Genomic DNA, 15744 nt, shown 5'->3' with positions numbered 1-15744 from the left:
GCAATTCAAGCACTTACACGTCAACTAGATAGCTTGACGTTAGAGCTAGAGGACACGTCGACTACCTACCTATGGAGATGGAAGGTGAGTAGTGATGAGGACATCACGTCACATACACCCTTACGTTCGTATCAGAGGAGGAGACGGGCCACGCTGATTTCCCTGTGGCTAGGCAAGTACCCGTAATCGTGATGAAGACCCCATGTGCATGTGCGAGCATCTGGAAGACCCCACACTCGGAGGATGCACATGGGCTGCTTTATGGAGTGATCCAGACCATTGGATCAAAGGGACGCGACGATTGGGCCATTGGTTCGCATGGATCACATAATCGGGCCATCAATCGTTGATCGTCCCCATCAGTTTTAGACTTTATCATATTTTAGGATTTATTTTTTTATTATTTTATATTTGGACACATTATGAATGTTTTAGTTGATTTTATTTAAACTAGGGCTATTTTCGTTAAAGTTCACAAGACAGAGATTTTTGTAATTTTTGAAACTTCTTAGATCTATAAAAAGAGGGAGGCGTGTAACCTCTCCCATTGAATTTTGTGATTAAAAAAAAAAAAAAAAAAAAAGCTCTTGCTTTCTTTTCCCATCTTCATGCGGTTTGAAGACACTTCCATGCGATTTGGAAGGAAGATTGATGCGAGGCTAATCTTCATCAACAGAGGTGCGAGGTCTCCATTTATCCCCACACCATCTTCTCTTTTCTTTCCCATCCAAGTATTTTCTTCAGATTCTTAATTCTCTCATCCCAAATCTTCGACTTCTCCCAAACCTAACTTTTCGGTACCCATCCATAATACAAACCCTAACCGACTTAAACCATCCTCCCATGCCACACGTGTGAAACCCACCTGCCCCTTTTGGTTTTCCACCATCATTATATCAAAACCCCTTTCTTTCATCCCCGAAACTCTAACCCTAAACCTAAATTTCCTACTTTCCCAAATTACCAAAACCCTAATTTTCACCCTAGGTTGTTTTAGGTTTCTTATTTTGAAATAGACTATATCCTATGCTAATTGAATGTTCCTACATCCATTAGATCCTAGTTTCTTTTTATTTAATGATCTTGAGTTACGATGTTGGTAGCTTAGGCTAGGATTATGCATGGTTTTCTTTTGATTTTTATAATATTTGTGATGATTATAGAGAGGTTTGTGTTTTTTTTTATTAAATATCTTAATTCGGCTATTTGATCTCATATGTTACTCAGTTCATGCATCGGTCCTGCATCAAGTAGGGTAATCAAAATTATGTTTTGAAAAATACGGATGATGCAATCATGGGAAAGGAAGTGATCACAGGAGAATCTGCCCTAGGGTATTTGCCATTGGACATGCAATTTATCCTATATCAATGCAAAGATCATGTTCCCAATGAAGACTCCCACCAATGTGGGATGTTGAAAGGGCCATAACATATGGTTCTCAGCACTACCTTGCTGCAACATGCCATGGAAGCACTAACAAGCACAAAGAGTTGCAACAGCTAGTAGATGACTAGCTGTCCAAAGGACTTTCTCAAGAACACTTCAAAGAATGTGTGATTCTGACTTAGCTTACACAAGAAAAATGGATCATGGTGAATTGTGCATAGATAGCCAAGTAATCAACAAGGTAACCATTAAATATTAGTTTACCAATCCAAGTTACATGTTACAAACTAGGATCGTTTCTAAAACCAAGTTATGAAGCAGGTATCATCTAATATGCATCAAACTTGGTGATAAGTGGAAGACCATAATCAAGATCAATATTGATAGTTTTAGGGATGACATTGTGGATAATCATTGTGTGTTGTATTGAGAGAAATCATCAATATATACAAGAGAAATAGCACCTAGAAGATCCACACATCTGTCAACACAGAACACACCCTAAAATATTCATCCTAACTGTAAGATATCCTCGCATATCATGCAAATTTATTCAAAATACCTAAAAAAGCATATTATGGCAATGGTTTCTGAATTGAAGTTTTGAGCGGCAACAGGTAGCAAGAGTGGCTACTAGGTAGGCATGGGTAGATGCAGGAAAATCTAGGGATAGATTTCTGATGGCAGGTAGTGGCAAGTAGATTCCTATGACAGCAAACTTCAGCTGATCAGTAGAAGCAGGAGACAAAGGTTAGTGACAACATCTTCGACAAGGTATTCCATATCGGTAACGGTGGCCGTAATTGTAACGTCTCGGAAAAATCCGTACAAAGACACGAGTTCCACCTCAAGCAGAAATCGCTTAGGACCAAATCCTTTAGAAATTACACGAAAATTAATCAAGTGCTAAACTAAATTATCTGTGAAATTAGCTTGAACCACTTTAAATACGAACTGCAAGACCCAAAACATGTAGAATCGTTAATGCTACATTACCCTAAAACTTAGAATCAATCTCAAGACTCGGTTGTTCTCGGGAGCACACCGAAACTCCGTATCGGACCTGTACCGCACGTCGAAAGTCCGATTACTGTGAGACTATACGAACATGACCTCCTTACTGGGCTTGACGACCATCTCAGAAATCAAGTCCAGATAATATCCAGAAACGCACAACTTTAGCCCGGAGCGAAGTGTGTGAGAAACGCAAATATCTTTAGAAAATGTACTCAGATTTAAGTAAACTAAGCCGTTCGCTTGCGGGCCAATTCTAAGGTTTCAGACCGTCAGAATCTGACCCAAATATAACCTTGGATCAGAGCAAATTTCATACGCAAGTCAATGTACTTGTGGCCCTGATCGAGTGGCGATGACCATTAAACTGAAACTGGTCCTCTGCGGTCGTTCCGTAAATCCGATCGAACCGAAAACTTAACCTGACCTAGATCCAATGTCAGGGAACTTTTTCCAGATCGTATGTAGAAACGGGGCCTCCAGATGTGCTCCGTTGGACCGAAACAGCCACTCTTTGGTTATAACCTAAGTATACCATCGCCCTGGGGCCATTCCCATCAGTTCTGGGCCTATATAAGGGCCTTTACCCACCCCTCTCTCATTCTATACGAATTCTAAACCCTAAGAGAGAAAAGAGAGAGAAAGTGAAGGAGAAAGTGGAGAAGTGAGAGAGCGAGTGTGAGATAGTTCCTGGGATTCGATCTCACTACTCCACGTATGTAACTACCACTTTCGTGTCGCTATACCGGAGATTCTGATTCCGTTCTTGGGTAAGAAACCCTAACCCTAACCTGTTTTAGGAATCCAAGTACGTAGATCAGTGAAATAGCTAACCCATTTCATTGATTAGGTATCCAAAGTCTAGTTTACAAGGCGAGAGTGTTCAAATTGAATCCGTTACGAGTTTACCGGCGAAAGGTGCGGACTATAAATGTTTAGGTTATGGTTTTCAAGGCTGTCAATGTCGGTTAATGATTTATAACTGACTTGGTTGCCATTTCACATGCTAGATACGATGTTTTCCTCGCTTTACAGATATATATGAACTATGTTGAATATAGTGTAATTCAAGTGTTCGTAAAAATGTTTGAATGGGTATGGAATTTGGATTCGTGCTTGCCATGATTATCCGTCGTGAATATATGATTGTTGTACAAGTGACAACTCCTTGGTGAAAGGATTTGCCCTAATACATGTTATGACCAACATACGTCATGTATGTTGAAGTGTGTAGTCTAAGTGTTTGTAAAAATGTTTGAATGGGTATGGAATTTGGATTCGTGCTTGCCATGATTATCCATCATGGATATATAATTGTTGTATATGTGACAACTCCTTGGTGAAAGGATTTGCCCTTATACATGTTATAACCAACATACGTCATGTATGTTGAAGTGTGTAGTCTAAGTGTTTGTAGAAATGTCTGATGAGTAAATATTTGGTAAATTGTATTTTATATGGGTATTGAGATAAGATTCTCAACTACCTTAGCTATGTGTATAAATCCATTCATGTAACTTAGATCATTTGATGTGATTTACGTATGAAATGTATAGGTGTGAAAGCATGTTTACTTGTACTTCATAAAAATGCTCAAGTGGTTCCTTTGTTTGAATTAATTGTTTATTGCTGATGTGCCTATCATATATGCTTTCCTGTTATGTTTAAGTATGTTTGGGACTGCTACATAGTCCAGGCTATCGGTAACAACTCCCGATCGAGTGGTTGAGTTAATTTCGCCACCACAGATATGTTTGAGGAATCCGAGTCTTACGAAGATTGCCGGCAGTGGTTGGGCCACGCGGAGTGCTTACGCGCTCTATGTCGACCAATTCAACGTACGCTCGTACCAATCCAGCTTGTCAAGCAACCCGATCTGCCCATTGTATGTTTACCATGTATGGACGCAACTGCTTGAATCTAAGGTACCACTTACCGATGAAAACCCGTTTAACCTTGGTACCACGATCCGCTAAGACTCATGAGCCGGGCATGGTGGTATGGGACACCGTGGTCGAGCTGTCGGCCTAAGCTGGGGTGACAAGCCTCCCCGTAGTGTCCAGTAAGCAAACCAAACTCGTGAGCCGAATATGGTGATATGGGACACTGTATTTGAGTTGTCGGCCTACGCTAAGGTGACACGCCTTTCCTATAGTGACCGCGAGTATAAACAAGGCCTATGCCGAGGTGACGAGCCTCCCGTAGTGATCTGAACTTGTCTGTCCACTGTTTCAATCAGGGGTGACGTTGCCCTATAACTTGCTTATCGTATGTGATGAGCTAGGATTGACGACCCTAGATGGATTGTTGTTTGGGTAAGTGATATAAAGGGAGGTACCTTAGCTTCCCGAACCTGTCGTATGAATAAACCTAATTAAGTATTACGTAGCACGATTATGCACTGCACTGCATGTGCTTTGGCGAGGAAGCACACGTTTCGGGAGGATGCCATGCACGAACGTGAGATGAAGTCGCTGAGGGTGTAGGCGAGGGCATGCATCATTATCGCATACCATTCTTGCATTAACAAAAGTAATCTACGACATGATTGTTGTACTGCTTTATCATTACTGCTTGACTGAATTGATAACATGTTAACCTTTGCCTTATAGTTCCACTGAGTTGATCACTCACTCCCACTCTGGGACGGTGTTTTAAAACACCAACCAAACTCTTAGTTGCAGATGATGGCGCAGCTTATGAAGCGGAGCCTGATTTTTATGACGACGAGGAGGAGTTCTCGTATATGCAGTATTCTGGCGGGTTCATGTAGGCTGCATTCTGATCGTCGGGGCTATAGGGATTTCATGATGTAGACGGACCTACACATTTTGATATTTTGTATTTTGAAACGATACATGTAATTGTTTAACCTGGAACATGATTATAATCTGGAGATGCATCACCACTTATATGTTTTATACATACCTATCATGGTCTTCTGCTTGTGTAATTTAACTGTCTCTGGGGTATGATATGCTGATTTGGTATAATCTCACTCATGTTTAATGCACTAACACGGACAACATTTAATCATCATTATCCATGTTGCATAGGTGATGCGTTGGAACTCAGGAGTTGAACTTCTGCTCGACCCCCGATTTTCAGGGCGTAACAGTAATGGTCACCACCGTTAACGATACGGGTATTGGCCGTAATGGCCAATACGAGGGTGTAACAACTGTTACAACCCCCGTAACGGTTGATTTTTATTTTTATTTTGCCTAAAAATTCTTTAAAAATATTTTGAAAATCCAAAATAATGCAAATATTCCACATATGTATTCATCTTTTTCATTTTGAACATGCGTATGGTAAATTAACGGTCCACTCTTTGGTATAAGTGTTGTATCTGGTTTTCTGGTGAATTTATGAACATGGTTACATGTTTCTAATATTTACACATAACAATCAAGCAATAGAACTAGAAATCGAAAAAAAAAAAAAAAAAACAGAAGAAGAAGAAGAAGACATAAATGCCACTTTTTTATTTTTTGAAAAATGGCCCTCAGAGCTTTTATTCACCCAAGTCTCTTCAATTTATGGTTTTAATCCTAAAAACTATTGTAAGAGTGGTCGAAATAAGTTATTGAATAATCTGGGAAAGTTTTTAGAATGAGAAAAGTGGAAAATGGAAAGAAAAATGGATTCATATAGAAAAAAAAAGTGGTTGTTTATTACCGTTACAAGAGTTACGGTCGTTATGCCGCATAACGGCTGTTATGGCCCTCATAACGGCTTATATGGTCCCAAAAAAACAACGACCTTGTTTCACCCCCGTATCAGTCGATAAAATATTGGTCTGTCAAAAAAAGTTCATTAATAGTAGTTACAACTGCTTCAATTGAAAAATATGCATTCTTAAGTTCTTTGTTGTTCCCTAATATAAGGCACCAAAGTTGGAACGAGTCTCGACATCAGAGCTATTCTCGGCATTTGAAGTAGATGAGTCAAGGAATCAGAGAAGTGCAAGAGGACAGAGCCGTGTGGGAACCAGGAACAAACCAGCAATAAGTGAGGAGCAAAGTCAGAGAGGGGAGCGTAGTAGGGGTTGATAGGAAGAGAATAGGAGAAGAAATTCTCTAAGGCAAGTGGGAAGGAGAAAGTTAATGAGAGGGGAGACGACGCTGCTACAAGAGAGGGAGTCAGGACTTGAGTTGAGTGTAAATGTAAGGCGGGGCAGTTCTCCAGAGGGAGAAGACCGGTGGAACCTCTAAATGAGTTTCCGACATTCTACGTGGAGTTTTTCCGATAGCTTGGCCGACAGAAGATTTCGAGAAGGTATTTAGGAGGGTAGGAAAGTTAAGGAGGTGAACTCAACAAAAATCAGAGGCTTTGCCTTTGTTTGCATGGAGGTAGAAGCAGCTAGGCAGGCAATGTTAGAGCCGAGCGGAAAAGGCTTCAAAGGGAGTAGATATCGTTAACCTTGCGATTTATCATAATCAACGATATTTGGAAATACTTAACTTCTAGCAGTTTCAATATCGTTGACCTAATGATACCTATAATATCGATGATATTATAAAGAAGTATCTTCAATATCTAGAACACTGGTTGAGATGAGCTTCTTCACCATTGTCTGCACAGAGCATATTTTGCAGTTTGTTGAATTTATTATGGTTTTTTTTTTTTCTAGAAATGCTTATTAGCTAAAGTATCGTGGTGGTTGAAAGCTGACCCCAATTAATTGGAATAAGGCTTAGATGACGATCATGATAATTGTAGTGGGTTGTGTTCTGTCCATATTTTGAGGCATTATTGAACGTAAATGTGTACCAAGTGTAGTAGTAGCCCAACTATGATAAGACTACGATTCTTTCAATTTTGTATCCAATGGAGAAGGGTACAAGGTGTTTGTGATGCTTCCTTTTATCAATAGAATCCATGAGTACAGCCGGAAAAAAAAATAAAAAAAAAAGTTCTAGTAAAGGGTGTGGAGCTCAAGGTACGTGTTCAAGGCCGATCAAATCATGGAGTATGACAGACAGGTTATATGATTACTAGTAAGGTTTTTAGTGAAGTTCATAGTGAGTTCCATGATTCCATCTCTTCAAGAGGTGTTAACAAATCTCTAGTTGATAAAATTGATGATTAATGTTGTCGTCTAGTTTCTCTTGGACGTGTTTTCTCATCAAATGAGACTACCTCTGCTCAGTCAGTTATATATGCTTTTACTCATCTAGTGTCATCTTCTCCTACAAGTATGTCCTGGATCATTGATTCTAGTGCATCCAATCACATTGTAAGACTTGTAGCCCTGTGAGATTGACTGTATGCTTCGTTTCTAGTGCCGACACGTTCCCGGCAAACCAGATCAGCGAGCATCGATCGTAACCATATTTCAATACTGCACTGACCCGAGACTTATAACTTGGAGACCGCACAGGCGATGCGATCCCAACGTCATGCAACATGCCCCATTGTGACACCGAGATTAGAAGTTGTAGTTTTTGGCACAATCCGAGGTACACTCCCACTTGCACAAATCCCAAGGTAGTCCAATCAATCCATTAACTCATCAATCACATCCTTCACTCTCCCCATTAGTCAAACAAACCCAAGACCTTGCCCATGTTAAGCCACTCCCCTCTCTCTTTCCCTCTTCCCATTCTACCCCTCCCTCTTTTCATAATTCCCTCTCTATCCAAAAAATTTTCCACAAAGCCCCCCAAATCCCTCTCATTTCAACAATTTTCCTAGCAAGTGAGAGAGAAAAAAGAAAAGAAAAGAAAAGAGATTGGAGAGAGAGAAAAGATTAGAGAAAATTAGTGAGAGATTACAGAGAAAAGAGTGTTTATGAGATAGTTTAGAGAGAGAGAGAGAGAGCTTGAGGGTAAGTTTGAGAGTTAGAGGAATCTAGGAGGAGCTAGGTCCATCCAAGCCATCCAATCGACAATCCGGCCTTATCCAACCGTTCAACATCATAGCGAGTGCAAGAGAGGACAAACTTTCCAGTTTCCCTTTCTTTCATTTCCATGGGCCCACAAGGGTGGGACCCACCTCATTTATTTGCTAGTTTTGTGTAGGGAGGACCCCATAGTGGCGGGGGGCCCATCCAATGGCTCGATATCCCCTTCTGCCATTCTCTTTCTTTCTTTTATGATTGTGGACCATTGTGGGGCCCATAAGTGGGCCACGCTGTGAGATAGCATGCCTCGCACGCTATGATATCGTGGACCACCTTGTGTGGCCCACTGAGTTATTTATTTGCCATTCCACATGTTAATTAGAACACTTAGATCTAAAAGAACGAAAATTGCAAAAATCAAATTGATCTAAGCTTCTTGGGCCACCCCGAGATGGCCAAGCAGATGGATGGAGTGGATTGTCTACACGTGGGCCCCACTTGAATAAAAAAGAAGAGAATATTAAAAAAAGAGAAGCTGCTGAATGGCAAGACATGTAGCGTCTGTTGCTGTGCAGCATTAGAAGGGGGAAATCCTTTTGGGCATTACAGAGGAGCCATACTCGTGGGCCCCACCACGGTGTACATGTATAATCCACATAGTCCATTTGTCAGGATACATCATTTCAGGGTTGGGGCCCAAATATGAGCTAGATCCAGATTTCGGGTGGGCCACACCATAGAAAACATTGGTGATTATGACATCCACTATGATGTGTGTGTGCAGTGTAACTTATCCAAGGCTGGACACTTTGGGTCCACAGCGAGCTGGCCAACAAGATGGATGGAGCAGATAACCTCAGTGTGGGCCCTGTTCAGCAAAAAACACAAAAAAAAGGAAGACAGGAAAAAAAATACATTACATGCATGGGTGTGACTGCCTAATGATGTGAGTGGGAAAAAGCCCCTTGGGGCATGAACTGTGGGACCCACCTTGATGTATGGGTTCAATCCACACCGTCCATCTGCTACACCAGATCATTTTAGGCATTGGCCCCAAAAATCAGTCCGATCCGGATTTCAAGTGGACTGCACCATAGTAAACAGCAGGACCAGGGGTGTGCCCCCCTTTTGCTGCCAACAAGTGGGCCACTCTTGGGGCCCACCTTGGTGCATTTGTTGAATCTGCACCATCCATCCTCTTCGCCGGGTCATTTTAGGGCAGGGCCCCAAAAATGAGGGAGATCCAGATCTCAGATGGACCACACCACTGGGAACAATGGAGGTAGGTGTCCCCCACTAAGCCCCTCCTAGGGGTGTTACTTAAACAACCCAGTAGGGTGGGCCCACTCGTGGGACCCACCATGATGTATATGTTGAAATCCATATCGGCCATCTGTTTCTCCAGCTTATTTTAAGTAGGGTTGTACACAAACCAAGTTAGCTCGATTAGCTCGCTTGACTTGACTCGATAAAGCTCAATTTGACTCGGTTCGAAACTAAGTTCGAGCCAAGTCTAGATGATTTTTTGAGCTCGAAAAAATTTCGAACCGAGTTCGAGCTTGGCCGAGCTCGACTCGACTCGGATTGAACCCCAACTCGAATCAAACTCGGACGAAACCAGTTCGGTGACTCGATTACTTTGATATTGATGTTGCTCACCAAGTGTTTGATGAAATGACTCAACGAAGTGTCGGCTGGTGCAAAGAAGACATGTATATGAAAGAAATTCCCTTTTTTCTTGATTTTGACGTTGCCTACAAGGTGTTTGATGAAATACCTGTAAAACTGCTACTGCTGTTTTACATAGAGTGAGAATTTGAATGTGCAATCCATGTGTTTGTGAAAATGCTACACAGGCGAACTCAACTCAATCTTGGCTCGAACTGGCCCGATCTGCTGACCGAACCGAGCCAAACTAACCAATCAAGCTCGAGGACCGAGCCGAGTTCGAGCTGGGGTCAACTAGTGGCCGAGTCGAGTCGAGCTTGGCACAAACTCGACTCGACTCGACTAGTGTACACCTCTAATTTTAGGGCCCGGGCCCAAAAATAAGACATCCAAATCTAAGGTGGACCACACCACTGGGAACAGAGGGGATAGTGACGTCCGCCCATTGAAACCTTCCTAGGGGTGTTGCCCTTTTTGCAGTAAAGGCAGACCCCACTTGTGGGACCTACAATGTTATATGTGTTTCACCCACACTGCCCATCTAATTTGCCAAATTATTGTAGGGTTGGTGCCCAAAAATGAGACAAATCCAAATCTTACGTGGGCCACACCACTAGGAGAAGTGGAGAGAATGACACCCACCATTGGAACCTTTCTGTGGCCCACCATGTTGTTCGTAGACCATTTAACGATGGCACAAGCCACACTCAACTTGTACCCTGGCCAGGATGAAAGGAAAACATAACTATCAACTTGATCCAAAGCTTTTGGGCGCCCACCTGGTGGGGCCCACCCTGTTGTATCTGTTTCATCCATGCCATCCATCTGTTTCTCAAGTTCATTTTAGGGATGGGGCCCAAAAGTGAGGCCGATCCATATCTCAAGTGGGCCGCACCTCAGGAAAACAGTGGAACAATGACGTCCGTCGTTGAGACCTTCCTAAGGACCATGTTTGTTTGTTATCCACGCTGCCCATCTGACAACGGGACCCGCCATGATGTACCTATTTTATACATACCGTCCATATGTTTTTATCAATTTAGGTCATGAGCCAATAAACGAGGCCGATTAGACCCTCAAGCGGACCACACCAAAGGAAAGTGGGAATTGAGTACCTACCATTAAAAAACTTCCACAAGCCCATTGTAGTGTTTGTTGCCACCCAACTTATCCATAGGGCCTACTGTGGACCCCACCATGGTGCATGTGTTTGTTCAAGCCATCCCGAGTGGGTTCCACCGTGATGTATACATTATATCCTCACTGATCATCCATTTTACTAGATCAAGTTATATGTAAAGGCCCTAGTGTGTGGCTAATTCTAGTCGCAAGTGGGCCATGCCGCGTAGACCCATACATTGCTAGAGGGGCCCACTGATCGGGTCCCACTCGCGATATGTCGAACCATTTAAGGCCAATTATCATGTGATATGTTTGATAACATGCTAAGGTATTTAGCCTGATAGATTGACACTGATAATATGCATAATGTAATGGATACTTTGCTCATTCATCTCTGCCCATACGCATCATTTCTATGCTTGTCTTGAAATGACAATTGATCATAGCATGTCTTTTAGGCTTGAGGAACTTGGGGGACCTGTACGAGGTAGGGTCACCCTACATGATCGCACGATACGCGTAGGATTGATGCAAGACTTGGATAGTGTGATTCATGCATATGCATCATGTGTGACACGTCGCATCTACTCCCTGGTGACACCAGGGAGGTAGTCCCACATTCTTGTTGTGGCTGGCGGATGATTTTATGGATATCGGAAAATATTGAGGTTAAAAGGCGTCACATGCGTCCCTGGGTGAAAGTCCCTAAACCCTGTGGTACCAGTAGGATACTCCAACGTCTAGCCTGAGTGGATTCGTGAGCACACAATGGTTGGATACCAGTAGGCCGTGTCTCTCACTGTCTTGGGGTCGGTTAGAAAGGAGGTTTGACCTTACCTGCCCGGGTACAGAGGGCTATATGCTAAGTTGAGTTTAACCAGCTTGTGAAATGAGTTCGCTATCGACGAGCCGGGTGGTTTTTAATGTACCATTGACGAGGTGGATAGTGAGGTCTTTTGCAATCGCTTGGTCTTGCGCGCGATGGGCGGCAACTAATGTCGAAAGTAAACTAAGACCCCGGTGATGATCCAATTGTGAACTATTTTGATGTGGACTAGAGGATTAGTACGTTGCATTGCATCTTTAGCATATGAAATTTGGCCATGTAGGCCCTTGCATCGCATAGCCTAGGTATGGCTAATAGCATTTATGGACTTGCCAGTTTAGCCCTCCATTTTCGCTTCCTATGATATTTGTATGCTTCACACATGCATTGCACACACGCACACTCTCTAAGCTTCATAGTTAGCTTACCCACGTTGTTTACGTGCAAGTTATGCTAAACCGTAGCAGCATTGAGGCAAGAGCATGTGCCTGATCTTTTGAACTTTTGTTATATCATGTATTTCCCTTCTAGCATTATACTTGAACAGATATTAATGGAAATGTGATGATGTTTTTTGTTTTTGTTACTTGTGGTTATGCTCATGTACAACAAAAAAAAAAACACCTCCTTGAAAATCCTCCTTGTGGGATCACAGGATCGGAACCTGGCGTATGGGAGCTAAGATTCAAGAATGGGGTACTATGGAGGTTGTCACTGCCGAATTCGGAGCTCAGAAATTCTATGAGCCCATTCACCAAGTTTGGGGTGTGACAAACATGGCTAGTACGACCTCTCAATTCACCTCTTACTCTTCATTATCTAAGCCTTATAATCGTGTTAAAAATGTTAATGGGTCTTGTACTCAAGTTGAGGGAACTAGGACAATAAATTCGCTCCCTCAATGTCAATGTTCCCGGTTTTGCATGTTCCTCAGTTGTCAACTAATCTCTTGTCCATGATTAGTCATACCAAATCACTTAATTGTCCTAACATTCTTCCCTTCACAGTGTGTAATTTAGGACCTAGTGATGGGACATGATTGGAGGCAGCCATGAGAGCAATGGTCTTTTATCTTCTCAATTCTTCAAGCATTGTCTCTATAACTACTAGGGCTTGTTTAAATATGAGGTGGCAACATATCAAATCAGATAGGATAGCCATTGTCATTTTCATTTTGAGCAGAAGCAAACAAAAGGGATTTGTAAAGGGGGTTCTTTCACGTTGTTTCTGTTCCTAGAGAGATTTTCTATATACCAAATTCTCCCTTATTCAAATCCTATGTATAAAGATTTTGAAAAGTTTCAAGATTTACCCCCATGCAAAGCAGGCCCTCATGTATTTTCGAGACCTCTTTTGATGTGAAAGCTTTTCACATGTTCCTTCAGCATCTAACAGCAACAACCCAAAAACAAAGGATGGTCCATGTGTGATTCTTGGGTAAAGTAACTTTCTTAAAGGCTTTTGATACTATCAACCAATTGATGTGGGATGAGGACATGCGCTTCTTTCTCACCATGTGACAGTAGGTGAACATTCATGATACATCTACTATATGGCATAGTTGTCTCATGCACCTATGGTTTTCTCATGGATCGGTGTGAAGATGACACCTATTTCCACAAATTCCAACTGTTCATCAATAGCTCATGTTATGACTACATATTCAAGGATAGAGTTCAATCAAGCTATCATCTCTTTCAAACTCCATATGTTCACAAACGACATCAATCTATTAAGGTCATTGCACGCAAAATTATTATGCTAGCTTCGGATTATTTTGCTCCTATTGATTAGAAGGTGAGAATTACAATATGATATCATCTCTCTCCTCGAACATGATTTGGAACATCTAATGACTAAATATATTTAAATAAAGGGAATTCCCAATAAAAAGAGGCAGACGGCCCAAGTTTCTTTTGCCAACACATCCACAATTTCATTGGCCGCACTATCCACTTGTTTAAGAAAATGTTTAATATATAGGCGAGAGACCTAATTTCATTGAAAATGTAACAAAAATCCCATGGTTCTAATCCCACAGACATTGCCCACTTAATGATGTTGGAGGAGTTTGCCCACCAAAGAGCGCTTCCCTAAGAGAAAATGCTTCTGCAATGTAGGCATCACTTGGGAAGATGGGGCCACAATAGGCCAATATGCTTAGGCCAATGTTCTCCCTTAAATTCCCACCAAGCCCAATGGATCAGGATTTAACGAAAGAAGCACCATCAAAATTCATCTTCCATACAACTGCAGAGGGAACAGATCATCTACTCACTTTAATGACTTCGGAAGGGGCCAACATCGCCACATTGATCTAGTTCCTATGCCCATAGAAGGATGGGACTTCACATACTCTTTCTTTCACCAACATCTCCTAACATTCCTCTTTTATCCTCAGACAAATTACTTATAGAGTCCTAAATTTGCAGCTATCAGGTCACTCTGCTGTAGCTCAGATTCCTTAGAGGGAGTAGTTCTTAAAGATCGAGTCTAGAGAGGTTATTATGTGAGAATGTCATTGGGCTGAAAATAGTCAAATCCATCATGAGTAAAAAAGGCAGCAATGACAAAAAAGTTGTCAATGATAAGAGAGGAAATGGAGTTTGATATGCTATGAATGTGTTTGTACCTTACAGGGAATCACACTTCAGATCCTATTGATTTGTGGCTAAGTAGAATTACACCATCAAATATGCTCCACATATGGGGATTCATTGCATGCGGATTAGTAAAGAGTGTGGTGTATTATGTGGAAATCTTCAGCAAAATGGTGAAAGATTTGACAATACACTTATCTTGGTATTGTTGTCTTGTCACAGGCCCCTAAAAAACATCAAGATCCTAAATTGGCAGCTCAAGCTCTGTGTTCATGTTTTAATATGCTTCTCACTGGAGAAGCATATGTTCAAAGCACTATTAATTATTCCATTGATGTTCAACTTTCTCCATCTTCTTCATGAGTATGACATGGTTTATGGGAAGTGATACTTAAATTGATCATTTCATGAAGTTCTCCAGCACATCTTTAAAATGAAGGAAATAGGACAACTTAATGACTTTCTCAGAATAGAGGTCTCGCAAGGGTGACGCTCTTTGCTACTCATTCCATGGAAATATGCCACTGATCTTTTGTGAAAGAAATAGGATAACTACTTTCTTGCAATAAAGGTCTCCCAAGGGTCACAATCTTTGCTACTCATTCAATGGAAATATGCCACTGACCTTTGGTGTCGTTCATCAATGCTTGGTGTCACAAGTTCTACTCCTTTCAGTAACATGCTTGGGTGTTGATACTTCAACACTTCTTCCAAATGCCACTCATAAACATGTTAAGCAGCATTTGGTATTGTAGTCATGTGGAGTACCATGTGTTTCTTAGTCCCAATGTCATTTCTTGGGGTAGGAAAAAGAAATGCAGTGTTGCTCGTTCAAGCTCAAAAGCTGGATATCATGTAAAATCCAGTACAAAAGTAGAGTTAACATAGATTACATGCTTTTGTGTAATCTTGGTATCTTGAATGGTCCATGTCCTACCACCAACATATAGACATTATGTGAGTGAATAACTTGTCCATTGTATTAAAGGTACATCACGTGAGACCATTCTACGAATGCTTCAGTTATGCATGTTAATGACAAATACAACCTACAAGAAATGTTACATGATGAATAATAAAATATGACCAACGACATATAACATATCAATATATGGCCATGTCGTCATAAATTTCAATGACTTACCATTTCCAGTAAGGGCTTTCATGATCAAGACTAACAATATCCTAATCTTCTACATCATTGATACGTTCAGTCTTACTCATCATTAGCATTGTGTCATGTGGCTAGTGGTAAGCACAACATACTAAGTGCACAT

At 41.5% G+C, this 15744-nt stretch overlaps 1 protein-coding gene across 3 annotated transcripts in view; it reads right to left on the bottom strand.

Moving 5' to 3' along the window:
• The window catches only part of LOC131245044 (exocyst complex component SEC5B-like), a 132135-nt gene that overhangs the window by 42974 nt on the left and 73417 nt on the right, over window positions 1-15744 (bottom strand). The window lies entirely within an intron of this gene.

The sequence above is a fragment of the Magnolia sinica genome, chromosome 5, assembly GCF_029962835.1.
Source record: "Magnolia sinica isolate HGM2019 chromosome 5, MsV1, whole genome shotgun sequence".
Classification (NCBI taxonomy): Eukaryota; Viridiplantae; Streptophyta; class Magnoliopsida; order Magnoliales; family Magnoliaceae; genus Magnolia; species Magnolia sinica.
Note: the sequence above shows the minus strand (reverse complement) of the source record. Positions and strands in the feature narration are given on the sequence as shown.